The sequence below is a fragment of the Oratosquilla oratoria genome, chromosome 1, assembly GCF_046742065.1.
Source record: "Oratosquilla oratoria isolate Oo_2021 chromosome 1, ASM4674206v1, whole genome shotgun sequence".
Lineage (NCBI taxonomy): Eukaryota > Metazoa > Arthropoda > Malacostraca > Stomatopoda > Squillidae > Oratosquilla > Oratosquilla oratoria.
This window is the reverse complement of record NC_134777.1, coordinates 15,393,735-15,410,173: the sequence shown is the minus strand read 5'-3', so window position 1 is coordinate 15,410,173 and position 16,439 is coordinate 15,393,735. Positions and strand designations below refer to the sequence as shown.

At 40.3% G+C, this 16,439-nt stretch overlaps 3 non-coding genes across 3 annotated transcripts; all 3 read left to right on the top strand.

Moving 5' to 3' along the window:
• Positions 1-3,483: 3,483 nt before the first annotated feature.
• TRNAA-AGC (transfer RNA alanine (anticodon AGC)) lies at positions 3,484-3,556 on the top strand. Its single transcript has one exon. It is a non-coding gene; the product is annotated as a tRNA-Ala (tRNA).
• A 3,317-nt stretch (positions 3,557-6,873) lies between these two features.
• TRNAA-AGC (transfer RNA alanine (anticodon AGC)) lies at positions 6,874-6,946 on the top strand. Its single transcript has one exon. It is a non-coding gene; the product is annotated as a tRNA-Ala (tRNA).
• An 8,471-nt stretch (positions 6,947-15,417) lies between these two features.
• TRNAA-AGC (transfer RNA alanine (anticodon AGC)) lies at positions 15,418-15,490 on the top strand. Its single transcript has one exon. It is a non-coding gene; the product is annotated as a tRNA-Ala (tRNA).
• Positions 15,491-16,439: the final 949 nt, after the last annotated feature.

Here is a 16,439-nt window from a genome sequence, read left to right as displayed (position 1 = left end):
TCATGGTTGTCAGAAATGAGCAATGTTACTGTTGACTTCTTTGAATCAAAGGTGAAGTTTCCATCCTGTTATTTCAGAGCCATTGTATCAGTTTGTTCAAATTTGTTTAGGCGGTTTTTTGTTGTTGTTGCAGTTTTGTATTTATTATTGTCAAGTCATCCGCATATAAGAGAACTTCTGCGTTTAGTTCTGGTTCACGAGTTGGTAGATCATTCTTAAATAGGTTCAGCAGTAAAGATGAAAGTGTTGCATGTTGAAGGATTCCATTATATAGTCTTTTTGTACCTGAGATATGGTTGTTTTAGGTTACCCTGCATTGTTTTCCTAGTATATGGATGTTTGTTATAATGATCTTTATGGATACATGTGTCTAGTGATCATGTCGGTTGCTTTGTTTATATCTATAGCCACCTTAACTAATCCTACTGATTTTCTATTATTAAATCCTTTCAGTACTTAAGCGATGCTTGTGAACTAAATACTGGCTAAGTGGCCCTCCTTGAAACAGTGTTGGTTTATGGTTGATATTTCTGATTTGATTCTTGCTGTAACCATCCTTTCCATCAGCTTAGATATTGTGGTTAGTAGTGAGATTGGTCTGCATGAAGCTGGATTTTCTGGCGATTTGTTTGGTTTCAAGACTGGTATTATATGGTTTCTTTTCCAGATGTTTGGAATAATCTTGTAAGCCAGTAGTTGAAAATAAGGTTCTTATGGTAGTTTGGCCAAGGAAGGTGTTTGAGGTGGATTTTTGATATCTTGTCTGGACCTTCAACTCTGGAGATTTTTAGTTTCTTATTGCTCTTTCTCTGTTTTTTTTTTTTTCTGAGGAAAGGAGTAGGTGGCTTCATTGTGTGGTTTGCTTTTATATATTTCTTTGATTATTTTCATTTTCCTGTTTTCTGGTATAGTGGGCTTGAAGCTAGTTTTGAATACTTGATGTCACTTTGTTGTTTAGGTGATGGTTTTTGTCTTGGGTTGCTCTAACTGCTTCGTGCGTTGGGAAGATTAATTTTACTTTGTTTATTTATCATTATTTTTTAAATGTTTTTTTAATGCTCTCCACATTTTCCCGATGTTAGTCTTTTTATTTAATATGTTGGTTAACATTTCACAATTTTCAATCCGATTATAATGAAATTAGATACAACTATTATCAATTTGTTTTGAAATGTTACTGTTTAGTCAGGCGCCGCAACACGCCAACCGGACAGTGCATAATGGTTGGCGCATGACGACGAAGGCATCCCGTAATCGTACCGTCCAAATTTTCGACCTGATCGACCGCCGACTCAATTTTTGTTTCGTGCATGCTCAGAATTTCCTGAAACCCGGCACGACCTATTTCGACCTTCCGTCGCCCTTCCTCCAGCGGCTACATCTCCCGAAGCGCGGCAATTTGGACAAATACCTCGCTACGACCTCTAAAGCCGGGTCCACACTTGTTGCATTTCCACGTATCGTATCGTCTTTGCGTACCACCTAGTGATACGATACGGTGCAACAGGGTATTGTACCCACTAGCTGCGTATCCCCCTGCTGTATACGGATACGCAACAAGTGGGTACAATACCCTGTTGCACCGTATCGTATCACTAGGTGGTACGCAAAGATGATACGATACGTGGAAATGCAACAAATGTGGACCCGGCCAAGGTCCATATATGGACCTCGGACCCGGCTTTAGTCTGCGCGTGACGGGGCTTAAGTCACCATAGTGTGAGTGCTTCTCAAGGACGCACGGGGCCCCCTACGTCGGCGCAGTTCCTTTAGGCCGCTTTCACACGAGCGTTCGGGTGCGTCGCGTTTTAACTTTCAATGGAGTTCAATGGGACCTTTCACACGACGCGTTTTGCGGTCCCATTGAACTCCATTGAAAGTTAAAACGCGGCGCACCCGAACGCGCGTACGGAAACATTCGTGTGAAAGCGGCCTAAGTATCCATACCGTGAGTGCGGCTTTAGCCTACCGTAGCAAGTACTTTTACCAGATCAATGAAAAATAAATTCACTTACCTTCCGCTATACATTTTCTATTAATTTTCATAAGCAACTGGTCCACGCACTTTACCCATTGTTTAACTCTACCTTGTTTATTCCACACCTATCGTTTTCCTATGTTATAATTCCCTAGCCTCTTACAAAGAAATGCAAACATCAGTGCAACAACATCTAACATTTTTATAGATAAGATTTACCTGGAGTTTGTCGCTGAAGCACAAATGGACGACTCCAGTGAGACTGAATTAGAGAATTCTCTAAAACTAGTTTACCTCTAAATCGATTTGTTTGTTTCTACATGAATTGAACAAGTGGAATTCCTGATTACATAACAATAACAATAATAGCTTTGCATATGTATAACGACGTAAAAACAGTCCAGCCACTCAAAGTATTGGAGATTTACTTCTATCAGGGATCATTTATTACTTCCAATATTAATCAAAGCGTTAATATTATCGTTATAAGGAAATGAAGGTCAAGTGGTAGAGTGCTCCATTAGCAAGCGAGAAGTACTGTGGTCGATACCCCGCATTTCCAAGTGTAATAGTTTAGATTGAGTTGGTCACTGAGTTCATGTGTTTCGTTGGAAAATTATAAATATGAGTGGTCTTGCTATATGAGAATGGTTGGCGACCACAATATCCCTTCACATTGCAAAATTTAAGTCTTTCCATCAATCATTTGAAAATTCTGACATCTACATTGAATCGCACCACTGCATAAATTTGCCAGACTACTCCTACAATCTTCTCTATCTTGGGTACTTCTACTCTATCTTCTTTTGTCGCTTTTTCTTGACAGTCAGCAAGACTCTCCATCTGTTATCTTTCTGGTTCTTTGTTCTACACATTCCTGCATCTCGTTTTAATTGTCTTGTGATATTTTCTACTCATTCAGGCGTGGTATATATAGAAACGACTTTGAAATAACAACCTAATAATGCCTCGTTTTGAGTCTGCGATCGGTTGAATCCAAACCATAAAGACATGGAGATGCGGGGTATCGATCCCCGTACCTCTCACATGCTAAGCGAGCGCTCTACCACTTGAGCTACATCCCCATATTATATACAAGTTGCAGCCCTTGGCAACTATAGCCACTGCAGAAGAAAGTAAAACTGTTTGGGGATGAGACAACATCAGACCGTTCGCGGTGCGTTCTCCCTGATTCAGCACTGTCTCCGTTTTCTTTCAGGTTTTTGATCGTGCCGTTTGAAATATATATTTTATTATTTAATATTCATAACCACCAGTGACATCTAAACATCAATTCAGTTTTCTTAACATTTCAAGTTAGAAAAGACACAAACATTCTGATAATTCAGTCGTTGTTGTCAAAGAAGACGGAGGTCTAGGGAATCAAAGAGAACGTACCACCGTCCTTGACGTCTATTTTGCTCCGCCCAACTCTCTCCAGTTAGGTTTGCAACTGGCCCGCGACAAAAGGATTAGATGAAACCTAGAAATAGTGTTGAGTACCTGGGGATGTAGCTCAAGTGGTAGAGCGCTCGCTTAGCATGTGAGAGGTACGGGGATCGATACCCCGCATCTCCAAATGTGAACTCTTTAGTTGAGTACTAACTTCTTTCTGCATCAATTACAAAGGTGATAAAGACATAGTTTATCCCCCCCCCACCCTGAAATATTATAACCATAAAACAACTGTGTTCCACAAAGGAAAGGTGACACTGAATTGTAGAAATTGAGCGGGACTATATACCCTTGAGTGTTCACTGCAGGATCACCGGTCTATCCCCATGGAGAGAATAGGGTATAGTACTTCTTGTTGAAAGTGGGAAAACAGATGATTAGAAATAGCTGGATCAATCACTCCGTTGCTACTGTTCTCTTATACAGACCCGCGGGCTCCAGGAAACCGGCAACAACCTGTAGGCGGGACCATACACTTGGAGAAGAAATGCTGTGCTGTTGTTTGGGGAATGTTAGTGTGGATCATTGTAGTATTAGGTATTGTGTGGCTTCTGTGTGGTGCATGGTGCGTCTGAGGAAGTTTGAATCTATGGCCAGTGCTATTTTGCGTTGGTACTGTCTTAACGACGAATGGTGTCTGGATTGGAGGCATACTAGTGTGGTTTTTGTCGATTGTGGGAGGGTTTCCTACGTGGGTCTTATATCTGGGAGCTGTTGTTGTTGTACTGAGTTTGGTGTCTTTTCTTGAAGGACTTGTTTATTTATCTGGGTGTAAATATGTTTCTATATGGATGTTTTGGATGGTTTGGGTGTTAGGTTGTGGTAGATGTCTAAGTAGTATGATGATGCTGGTGTAGTTTTACATTGCGTTCTGTGCATTGTTAAGGGTTCTTGTTTAGAATTGTGATAGTGTCATTTTCATGTCATGTTCTATTTCGATGATTTTTGTTTCTGTATGTAGGTGTTCTGTAGGGATAGTTTTGGTGCATTCTGTAAATACTCTCAGTGCTCCATTGTCTATTTTTTTTTTGTAAATTTCTTGTTTTCGTTACGCTGTTTCTGGTAACCACGCTGTGGTGTAGTTATAAAGTTTTAATAGATGATTATTCATTTTTGTTTTTTGTTTTCCAAAGTCAGTGGTAGTGACGATTTTGTATAGGTTTGTTTTCTTGATTAATTTTTGCAGCCAGGTCGTTGATATATGGGCTGAATGTCATATGAATGCAAAGTTTTTATTCTGAGACATTATTTCTGTTTGTTCAAGTAGAGTTTGGTGTTTGCTGCAATTTTATATTTACTATGCTGGATTATTATTGTCAAGTCGTATGCATATGAGAGAACATTGGTATTTAGTCCTTGTTCACGAGTTGGTAGATCATTCATAAAAAGGTTCAATAGTATGGATGAAAATGTTACACCTTGAGGGATTCTTTTTGTACCTGAGATATGTATTTGTTTTAGGTTACCATGCACTGTCTTCCTGCTGTACCGATATTTGTAATAATATATATATATTTTTTTATATTATGTGTCTTGGGACCTTGTCAAATACTTTGTCTATCTGTAATCACCACATATTTTTTTCTTATTCATCTAGTAATTGTGCAATGTTTGTGAGTAGAGTGGCCCTCCTTGAAACCATTTTGATTTTTGGGGAAATGGGTATTTCAGATTTGGTTCCTATTGCAATCATCCTTTTCATCAACTTTGATATTGTGGAAAGTAGTGAGATTGGTCTGCATGATGCGGGATTTTCTGGCGATTTGTTTGGTTTCAAGACCGAAGTTTTATGGTTTCTTTTCCAGATGTTTGGGATTTTTTGTTTAGCCAGGAGTAGTTGACAATAAAGCTCTTAAGGCAGTTTGGCCAGGGCAAGGTGTTTGATATCTTGCCAGTGTATTGTATTGCATTGTATGCTAGTAGGAAAAATAGATTAGCTACGCACTCAGAAATACGGGTATCAGAAGATAACAAATGTGTGAGGAAACTAGTCATATCAGGACTGATGACAGGTTAGACTAATCACTCACTAGGAGGATAAGTCAGTGATGAAAAACAAATATGGAAGACGCAGAATTCAGAATGCCAAAATCAGAAGGTAGAATAGAACTAAGTTTAAAGTATATCAATGGTCAGATAGAATAATTTCAGAAAGAAAATATCATAGTTCATATTATGAAAAAAGATATTGGTGACAAAATAAAATGTACAAAGTCATTTAGGAAGTAGAAAGAATAGAAGAATATACAGAAATGGATAACTCAGTGAGTCCAATTGTAGGTCAGACCAAAGAGAAGAAGAGAAATAAAAATCAGAAGCAGAGAGTGTGTCAGTCAGAGAGAGAGGACGTTGACCCGAGACTTACGAACTAATTTACGTTGGTATTTTGGTGTGGTTACCTTTGTGTAAGGACATATATGTGATTACTAAAAGTGTTTGAAAACTTGTTATGTTGGAAATATATAGATATAACATAAAATGGTGGCGCGGTGTTCTACGAAATTATTTGTGACTTACAACCTTCTACAACCAGTGAAATGAATAACATAAACATGAACTTGGTTGACGACCATAATATCTCACCTGATTGCAAAATTAAAGTCTAATCATGTCCTTTGAATTTTTTTGTACCAAATGCCTCTTCCAGTCTCTACATTGAATGGCACCACTCTGCATAGATTTGCCAGGCTAATCCTACAATCTTCTCTATCTTCGGTGCTTTTTCCAAATCTAGCTCCTTTTCTCCCTTTTTCTTGACGTATGGCCAGCAAGACTCTCCATCTACTATCATTCTGTCTCTTTGTTCTGCCCATTCCCGCATCTCGTTTTAATTATTATTTTTTTTATTCCTCATTCAGGCGTAGTTTATATAGAAGCGACTTTTGAAATAAGAAACCTAATAATGTCTCGTTTTGAGTCTGCGATCGGCTGAATCCAAACCATAAAGACATGGAGAAGCAGGGTATCGATCCTGTACCTCTGACATGCTAAGCGAGCGCTCTACCACTTGAGCTACATCCCCATACAATAAATTGGATGCAGCCCTTGGCGACTGTACCCACTGCAGTAGAGAGAAAGTAGAACTGTTTGGGGATGAGACAACATCAGACCGATCGCGGTGCGTTCTCCCTGATTCATCAATGTCTCCGTTTTCTTTTAGGTTTTAGATCATGCCGTTCGAAATATATATATTTCATTATTTAATATTCATATCCACCAGTGGAATCAAAATATTAATTCAGTTTTCTTAACATAGAAGAGTCACAAAAATTATGATAATTCAGTCGTTATTGTGAAAGAAGACGGAGGTCTAAGGAATCAAAGAGAACGTACCACCGTCCTTGACGTCTATTTTGCTCCGCCCAACTCTCTCCAGTTAGGTTTGCAACTGGCCCGCGACAAAAGGATTAGACCAGACTTAGAAACTTCATTGAATACCTGGGGATGTAGCTCAAGTGGTAGAGCGCTCGCTTAGCATGTGAGAGGTACGGGGATCGATACCCCGCATCTCCAAATGTGAACTCTTTAGTTGAGTACTAACTTCTTTCTGCATCAATTACAAAGGTGATAAAGACATAGTTTATCCCCCCCCCCCTGAAATATTATAACCATAAAACAACTGTGTTCCACAAAGGAAAGGTGACACTGAATTGTAGAAATTGAGCGGGACTGTATATACCGTTGAGTGTTCACTGCAGGATCACCGGTCTATCCCCATAGGGAGAATAGGGTATGGTACTTCTTGTTGAAAGTGGGAAAACAGATTGTTAGAAATAGCTGGATCAATCAGTCCGTTGGTACTGTTCTCTCATACAGACCCGCGGGCTCCAGAAAACCGGAAATAGGCTGTAAGCGGAACCATACACTTGGAGAAGAAATGCTGTGCTGTTGTTTGGGGAATGTTAGTGTGGGTCATTGTAGCGACTTGTGATTTGCTAGGCCACCCGCTCACGTGGGATCGGTTTTTGTGGGAGGGGAAGAATGTCTGTAAGAGAATGAAGAGATAGTAGTAGTGTATAAAAGATGGCTTTTTGCCACCGGGCGATAATGGATATTTATTTCGTGGTGTCGTGGCTTTGGAGGTATGGGCAGGAGACTTGGGGTTGGAGACTGCGATTGATGTGTAGCCGTTAGGTTACGTGGGAATATTTATTCTTCTTATCCTCATCCAATAAAGAAAACGAATAGGAGGTTTAGTCTTAGGGAAAGATAGAGAAATTGGAAATAATTTTAGTGGTAGGTAAACTGAAATGAGAAGATGTAGTAGGAGAGAAAGAAATGGAAATAATTCCAGTAGAAGAAAAAGTTTATGTAGTTGTTTGTGCATATAGTTGTGTTAGTTTTGTTTGCGATATGGCTGTGTGTGTATCATAGAGGGTTGATGCCTCCAACATGTATGCTTATAGCCTGACAATGGGCTATCTGCATTATTATTGTTATTGCTGTTGTTATTGTTGTTGTTGTTAGATTATCATCATTACTATCATTATCATTGTTGTTATCACTAGTCAAAGCTGGTGAAGGGATACATTATTGATCAGCGCGGCTATACACGACTTATCGTGTACACCGCACGTGGGAGGGGCGCAGCTGACAGATAGTCTGTACGGTGTGGTCTAGGTGTAATGTGTTGTATCAGGTGTTTGTGTCTGTCGTGCAGTTTTTCTAGGTGTCTCGTGTGAAGTTTGTGTTTGTGTTGGGTGAGTGGACGGATGTTGGAAACTCGGTGTAGGGACTCAGCGGTTCTGAAGTCGCTCCATCGCGAACCCGTTATGATCTCTCCAGGAAGTGTGTGTGTTGGGGAGGGGGGGGCATCTGCCTCCTGTGGCTGTCCACAGACTACACCGGGGCAGCCTCTTGCAGGCCGGACACAGCAGTTAAGGGTATTGTGACAGTTTGACTAAGGTGTGTGAGGTGGATATTTGGGTTCGAATGGTATAATGATCATTAATTGGTCGAATGCCACGAGTAAGTCACGTGGAACTAAATGAACGTCCCCACTATAACGTTTCGAATAAACCAACTCTTTCCGCCATCAAAAAGGGGGGCACCACAGAATTTAATGAAATAGCCTGGCGACACTTAAAAGAAGTTTCGCTCTGAATAGAAGAGGGAGATATAGGATATATCTCCTTTGCTGCGGAAGGTGTGCCAGGGAGATGAATAAAGTCGCATGGTGACAGCCTGAATGAAATCAGTGCCATTAGCTGGAGAAAGCGTCAGATTAGTCTTTTTATACATGTTCCTCACCTCCCGTTTTCGTTCTTCATCATGTCGATCTCTTTTCACGAAGCTTCATAGCCTACTGTAGCATATACTTTTACCAGATCTATGGAAGATAATTTCCCCTACCTTCCGCCATACATTTTCTATTAATTTTCATAACCGTAAGCAAGTGGCCCACGCATTTACCCCTTGTTTGACTCTACCTTGTTAATTCCACACATGTCGTTTTTCTTTTATTATCATAATGTACTAGCGTCTTATAAAGGAAAAGAAAAATCAGTGCAATAACATCTAACATTTCCATAGGATACATTTACCTGGAATTCGTTATTGAAACCCAAATGGGTTTAGGCGGCTCCCGTGAGAGAAAATGGTTGTCTCTGAATCAGAGAAAACGTCCTTCTTCGTCTGGTCTTGGGGTTTTTTTGTGCCTCTGCCAAGACCTGCTCTACTTTCCCTGAAGCTAATGGACCACGGAGTTGGTTTATTTGTTTGTACATGAATTGAACAAGTGGAGTTCCTGATTACACAAAAATAACAATACAATGAGTCCTCCTTATATGGTAATTCTTTATCCGGCAAATTCACAGTTACGGTATTTGGTAATTACTACCCTCGATTCTATTTACGGTAAGAAAAATTCACAGATACGGTATCCGCTCATGTTTTGGAGGTAAAATTAGATATTTTGAAGAGGAAAGAGCAGGGAGAAGGTACGTCTGCCATAAGTCGAAACTTGGGTTCGGTATACGGTCATTTCAATTTGCGGTAAGGTTTTCAGGAATGCATATGTACCGTATAACGCGGACTCACTGTAATAGCTTTGCATATTATAACGACGTAAAAATAGTTTGACTACCCAAAATATTAGAGATTTACTTCAATCAATTTGGGGTCCTTTATTGTCTCGAAAATAGATTAAAGCGTTAATTAACTCTAGAAGGGAATGTCGCTCAAGTGGTAGAGCACATCTCCAGGTGTAAGTTTAGTTTTAGTTGGTCACTAGGCTCATGTATTTCGTGGTAAACTGATAAGGATAAGAGCGGTCTTACTATATGAAAATAACATAAATGGTATTTCGGACGCCATAATTTGTGGCCCGTCTATATTCTTGCATAGTTATTCTATTTCATATTCTCTTCAATTTTCTCCATGATGCACCTGTGTCTTCCTCAGCCGTTTCACATTTTTTGTGTTAAACCAGTTCTTTAACCGACTTTACTTTCCACTAAGTGTTGGTATGATTTTGTTTACATCAATGTTGTAGAGGCTTTTAAAGTTTCCATTCATCCTCACTTTTGTTACCATTCGTGAATTCCTCCTGGTTTGTTTACACAAAAGTACTCAAACCAGAGAAATATGTATTCCCAAAATGGAATCTGCTTTGTATGGCTCATATAAGTTCTGCGTCTCTGGCCAACAGAAATTCAAACAACATGGTCACTCCTTTTTGTGGGGGCACATAACCTTCTAAAGTTCAGTCACGTCAGGTTCTTTAGGAGGTCCCGTCTTGCTGAAGTGTCTTCTCTTCAAATTCATGTCCAGTTAACAAAATATTGCCCAATGGGTTTTTATTACTATCCGTTTCCCATTCCTCCCAACTCACCTCCACGCAGTCAAAGTCATCTGCCAGTAAATTTCTAGAAGATGAAAGTTATTTCTGACATTAATATATTGTATTAGTCATCATTCCATGTGCATCTTCTAGAAAATTACTGGCAGATGACTTTGACTACAAGAAAGCGAGTTGGAATCAATAGGAAACAGATAGTGATAGAAATCCATTGGGTAATATTTAGTTGACTATTGCAATGTATTTATCACCTTTGCAATCGATACAGAAAGAGTTTAGTACTCAACTAAAGACAAAAGAGTTCATATTTGGAGATGCGGGGTATCGATCCCCGTACCTCTCACATGCTAAGCGAGCGCTCTACCACTTGAGCTACATCCCCAGGTACCCAACACTCTTTCTAGGTTTCATCTAATCCTTTTGTCGCGGGCCAGTTGCAAACCTAACTGGAGAGAGTTGGGCGGAGCAAAATAAACGTCAAGGACGGTGGTACGTTCTCTTTGATTCCCTAGACCTCCGTCTTCTTTCACAACAACGACTGAATTATCAGAATGTGTCTCTTTTAACTAGAAATGTTAAGAAAACTGAATTGATATTTTGATGGCACAGGTGGATATGAATATGAAATAATAAAATATATATATTTCGAACTGCATGATCAAAAACCTAAAAGAAAACGGAGACATTGATGAATCAGGGAGAACGCACCGCGATCGGTCTGATGTTGTCCCATCCCCAAACAGTTCTACTTTCTTCTGCAGTGGTTAAAACTTGCCAAGGGCTGCAACTTGTATATTGTATGGGGATGTAGCTCAAGTAGTAGAGCGCTCGCTTAGCATGTGAGAGGTACGGGGATCGATACCCCGCATCTCCATGTCTTTATGGTTTGGATTCAGCCGATCGCAGACTTAAAACTAGACACTATTAGGTTTGTTATTTCAAAGTCGTTTCTACATAGACTACGCCTGAATGAGGAGTAAAAAATAATACAAAACAATTAAAACGAGATGCGAGAATGGGTACAACAAAGATTCAGAAGGAAGGATAACCGATGGAGACTTTGATAATGATAATACAGTAGTAATAATTTTATTTCTCATTGATTCAATATACATGAAGTGAAGAAAAGGCGAGAAGAGAAACTAGAGTGGGAGAATCCAAGATAGAGATGATTGTAGGAGTAGCCTGGCAAATTTATGCAGAGTGGTGCTATTTAATGTAGGCGTTGGGAGGCATTTGGTTAGAAATTTCAATTGATTGATGATTAGACTTATATTTTGCAATCAGGAGGGATATAGTGGTCCCCACCTCAATGTGATATCCTTCCACACAAACCCAAACCACGTGGGAAATCACACAAGACCTATCATCTGATCACCTTCCAATTAAGATAATCAAAATGGACGAGAAACTATAGCCCACCGACCAAGAGAACTTTTATAAACTACTATTTCATGACATTGTTTTTGTATTTCTATTTTGGTTTACACTATAACGTAGATCTATTTTAAGTAGTGCTGACTTTGTATATTATATTATATTTATATAATCTAGCCTAAACTTTGTATTATGTTAAGTTGTCTCTTCCTCAGTAAACATATAGTTTTATTAAAATAGTCTTATTTTGTTAATTGCTTTTTTGCGCCTATTTGGGGGTTTTCTATAAATTGGAGCATTTTTCCACCAGGGTATTTTCAAGGAGGAGCTTCTTTCCGCCAGTGACTTCCCTATGTGGGACTTTTTTACGCTGTGCCATTTTTCCTAGGCGTTTTTATTTGTTTTGTTTTTTTCGGTGGGGATTTTTTCCCGAACTCCAGCGTGGTTACCAGCAACAGCAAAACGAAAACAAGAAATTCACATAAACTAGAGAATGAGGCACTGAAACTAATCACAGAATGCATCAAAACCACCCCTACAGGACACCTGCACACACAAATCAAACTCATACCAATAGAACATTACATGAAAATAACAGGGTCACAGTTCTACACCAGAGCCCTTAACAATACACACTATTCACATTGTAGGTCACAAACAAAACCAACAGAACGCAACAGAAAACTACACCAGCAAAACTACATTTTGACATCTAACACACAAAATATCCACACAGAAGCATATTTATACACAGATAAATAAACAGATCGTTCAAGAAAAGACACCAAGCTCAATACCACAACAACAGCTCACAGATATAAAACCCACGGAGGAACCCCTCCCACAATCGACAAAAACCACATTAACAAGCCTACAACCAGGACACCATTCGTCATTAAGACAGTACCAACGCAGAATAGCACTGGCCATAGATTCAAACTTCCTCAGACGCAACCACCACACAGAAGGCACACACAATACTTAATACTACAATGACACACACTAACTTTCCCCAAACAACAGCACAGCATTTCTTCTCGCCTACAGGCTGTTGCCGGTTTCCTGGACCCCTCGGGTCTGTATAAGGATACAGTAGCAACGGACTGATTGATCCAGCTATTTCTAATCATCTGTTTTCCCACTTTCAACAAGAAGTACCATACCCTATTTTCCCTATGAGGATAGACCGGTGATCCTGCAGTGAACACTTAAGGGTATATACAGTCCCGCTCAATTTCTACAATTCAGTGTCACCTTTCCTTTGTGGAACACAGTTGTTTTGTGGCTATAATGTTTCAGGGGGGGGGGGATAAACTATGTCTTTATCACATTTGCAATCGATGCAGAATGAGGTTATTACTCAACTAAAGAGTTCACAATTGGAGATGCGGGGTATCGATCCCCGTACCTCTCACATGCTAAGCGAGCGCTCTACCACTTGAGCTACATCCCCAGGTACTCAACACTCTTTCTAGGTTTAATCTAATCCTTTTGTCGCGGGCCAGTTGCAAACCCAAGTGGAGAGAGTTGGGCGGAGCAAAATAGACGTCAAGGACGACGGTGGTACGTTCTCTTTGATTCCCTAGACCTCCGTCTTCTTTGACAACAACGATTGAATTATCAGAATGTTTGTGTCTCTACTAACAAGAAATGTTTAGAGAACTGAATTGATATTTTCATGTCACTGTCTGATTTGAGTATTAGATAATAAGATATATATATATTTCAAACGGCACGATCAAAGACCTAAAAGAAAACGGAGACTGCCGAATCAGGGAGAACGCACCGCGAACGGTCTGATGTTATCTCATCCCCCAACAGCTCTACTTTTTCTCTTCTGCAGTGGTTTATAGTCGCCAAGGGCTGCAACTTGTTTATTGTATGGGGATGTAGCTCAAATTGTAGAGCACTCCCACTTCATACATGTCTAGAGAAAATGATTGATATCTCCAACCCATAATTAATCACCCCGCCAAAAAAAAAAATCCTATTTTCCAGGACTTTGGCATTATAGTTTTTTTTTTCCGTGCTCCTCCCTGCAAAGGCGAAGAACGGCTTTTATCGTTTTCAGAGTCATTTACAATATATTCAAGTTGTAGTATCTGAATAACTTCAGAAGATTCTTTGAGCAATACATACTTGCTAGGCGGGAAACAACATTTTAAATATACCGGCTAGTTGCTTCAACTCACAGGTCATCCTTCTCCAAAGGTATAAAAAAATTCACTTAATTACATGACAACCCGAAACCTCTTTTTAATACTACCCCAAAATTTCTATAATTACTAATGAGTATGTGCGCCGCCCTCGACACCTACTTAACCAAAGTATTACACTTGCTTGGAAAAATTAGAGTTCCACTGTTCAATAGTCATTTCCTAGGCGGCAAATCTACGTACCGTCTTGTTTTGGGGGGAACATGAAATTTATGGCTCCTTGGCGAGAAGATGGAAAAAAAAAAAATGAAATATATAAATAGATAAATAAAAAATAAAAAAAAATCATAATGCCTCTTTTGCTGGTATTGCAAATATTTCAAGGCTTTTGGAAGATATGAATAGTGTTTTTTCCCCCAAAATATCTAAAATTGTATTGGCTAAACAAGTATTTTCACCAAATTCCTTATCGATCATCGACTACCTCCATGTCTATATTCAGTGATGACAATTTAGAATAAGAAAATATTAGATTTCCATGCATTGCTCAGGAATATTTTGAATGAAACACTGAAAGAAAACGGAGTCAACGCTGAATCGGAGAGAACGGACCACGATTGGCCCAATGTTGAGTCGTTCCTACACTCCTACTGTACTTCTGCAATGAGCATAATCACAAGATAGTTCGATACCAATGTATGGGAATGTAACTCGAGTGGTAGAGCGCTGGCTTAGCATGTGAGAGGTACGGGAATCGATGCCCCGCATCCCCAAAGTTTCTGTTTGGTTACAGGTTAGAGATCAGACTTGGCAACCGTACATTCAGGATGAAATACGGGGAAGAAGAGCAAGGTGGGCTGGACACTGCGTACGAATGGGGCAGACAGACTACCAAAGAAGGTGATGGAAGGAGGAGTAGAGGGCAGACGACCAGTAGGGAGACCCAGGTACAGATGGATGGATGGAGTAAAGAAGGACGTGGAGAGGGTGGCACAAAGAGAGGACTGGAAAGAATTGGCAGAGGATAGAACCATCTGGAGAGGCATAGTGAAAGCGGTGAAGGGCCGTCCGGCCTGACAACCAACAGAGAGTACAGGATACCGTAGACTTAAAATGAAACTATCATTCGGTTTATTGGTTCAACATAATTTCCATATAAGTAAAGCCTGAGTAAAAGTAACAACCATCACAGGATGAGTAGATAGGAGCGGAAATGGGTAGAAAAAGTAGCCACAAGAAAGGATAACATATGAAGAATGTGTGTTACTGACTGTATACTGAGAATAGGAAAAGAGGGCTTGGTAGGAAGTGGATAGCCAAGAGAGAGAAGTTTGCAGGAGTGCTGCGGCAAAGGTTGGCGGAGAATTGCAATTTATGGGAGAGGTTGGGTGAGGTCTTTGGTCTAGATTGAGACTCCAATGGTTGCTAAACTGAATTTAATTTTACATTTTTTTTTTTAATATCTCCAGTTAGATACATTCGCATAGAAAACTTTACTGATGTTAACGTTGTTGTGAAAGAAAACGGGGTTCTTCGGGAATCAAAGAGAACGTTCCACCGTCCTTGGCGTCTGTTGTGCCCCGCCAGCTCTCTCCAAGTTGTAACTGGCGCGCAATAATAGGATTTGAGAAGACCCAGAAGATTGTGAACTTGGGGATGTAGCTCAAGTGGTAGAGCGCTCGCTTAGCATGTGAGAGGTACGGGGATCGATACCCCGCATCTCCAAATGGCAACAATTTTGTCTTTGGCTTATGTTTGGCTTCTTTGAGCGCCACAATTATGGAAAGATGATAACGGAAGAAGGGTTGAACGTTTTTTCCCAAAAAGTATATAGACGTGAGACAACTGGGTTACACTAAGGGAAGAAATAGAATGGGATAGTGTTCAGACTTTATGGTCCACTACAGGATGACCATCCTATCCTCAAGAGAATAGGGTTAGGTATCCATTTTTTGGGACTGGGAGCACTACCTAGTCGAAACAGTCTGAGAAATGTAAGTACCGTTACTGGATCACGGAGCTTAATGAGTATAGATGACGCCATCGGCAAATCACGTGGGACTAGATTCGCATCTCCGTAAGCGCTGTCAAGAAAGGGGTCACGGGAATGAATAAAATCACATAGCGACAGCCAGAATAAAAAGAGAAATGTGTCCTGGAGTGGAAGTGGTTAAGTGAGGCCATAGTCCTTTTGTTATGAAGAGGATGCCACGAGGGTGAGTAAAATCATCTGGCAACAGTCAGAAGAAAAGGATAGCAAACCGATTTAGGAAGTGTGAAACCAATCTGTCCCTTATTCGTGTGTGTGTGTGCGTGTGTGTGTGTGTGTGTGTGTGTGTGTGTGTGAGTGTGTGTGAGATTCACCATAGTCTTTTGGATCACTTGTTGTACTCGTGATCGACAGCTATTTCCCTCCCGTAAAAGAGCTCAGAGCTCGTATGACCGATCTATGGGTAATGCTGTGACCTTACACACACACACACACACACAACTCCCCGCCCACGAGAGTTGGAGTAACGACCCGAAGCGCAGTGATATTGAAATTATTTCAGCCCTGGGCAGGATTCGAACCCGGACCACCGTAGTGACAGTCGGGGACTCTACCAACCGCGCGCGCGCGTGTGTGTGTGAAAGAGATTGCGACAGCACAGTATCGTTTACATCACTTTATTTT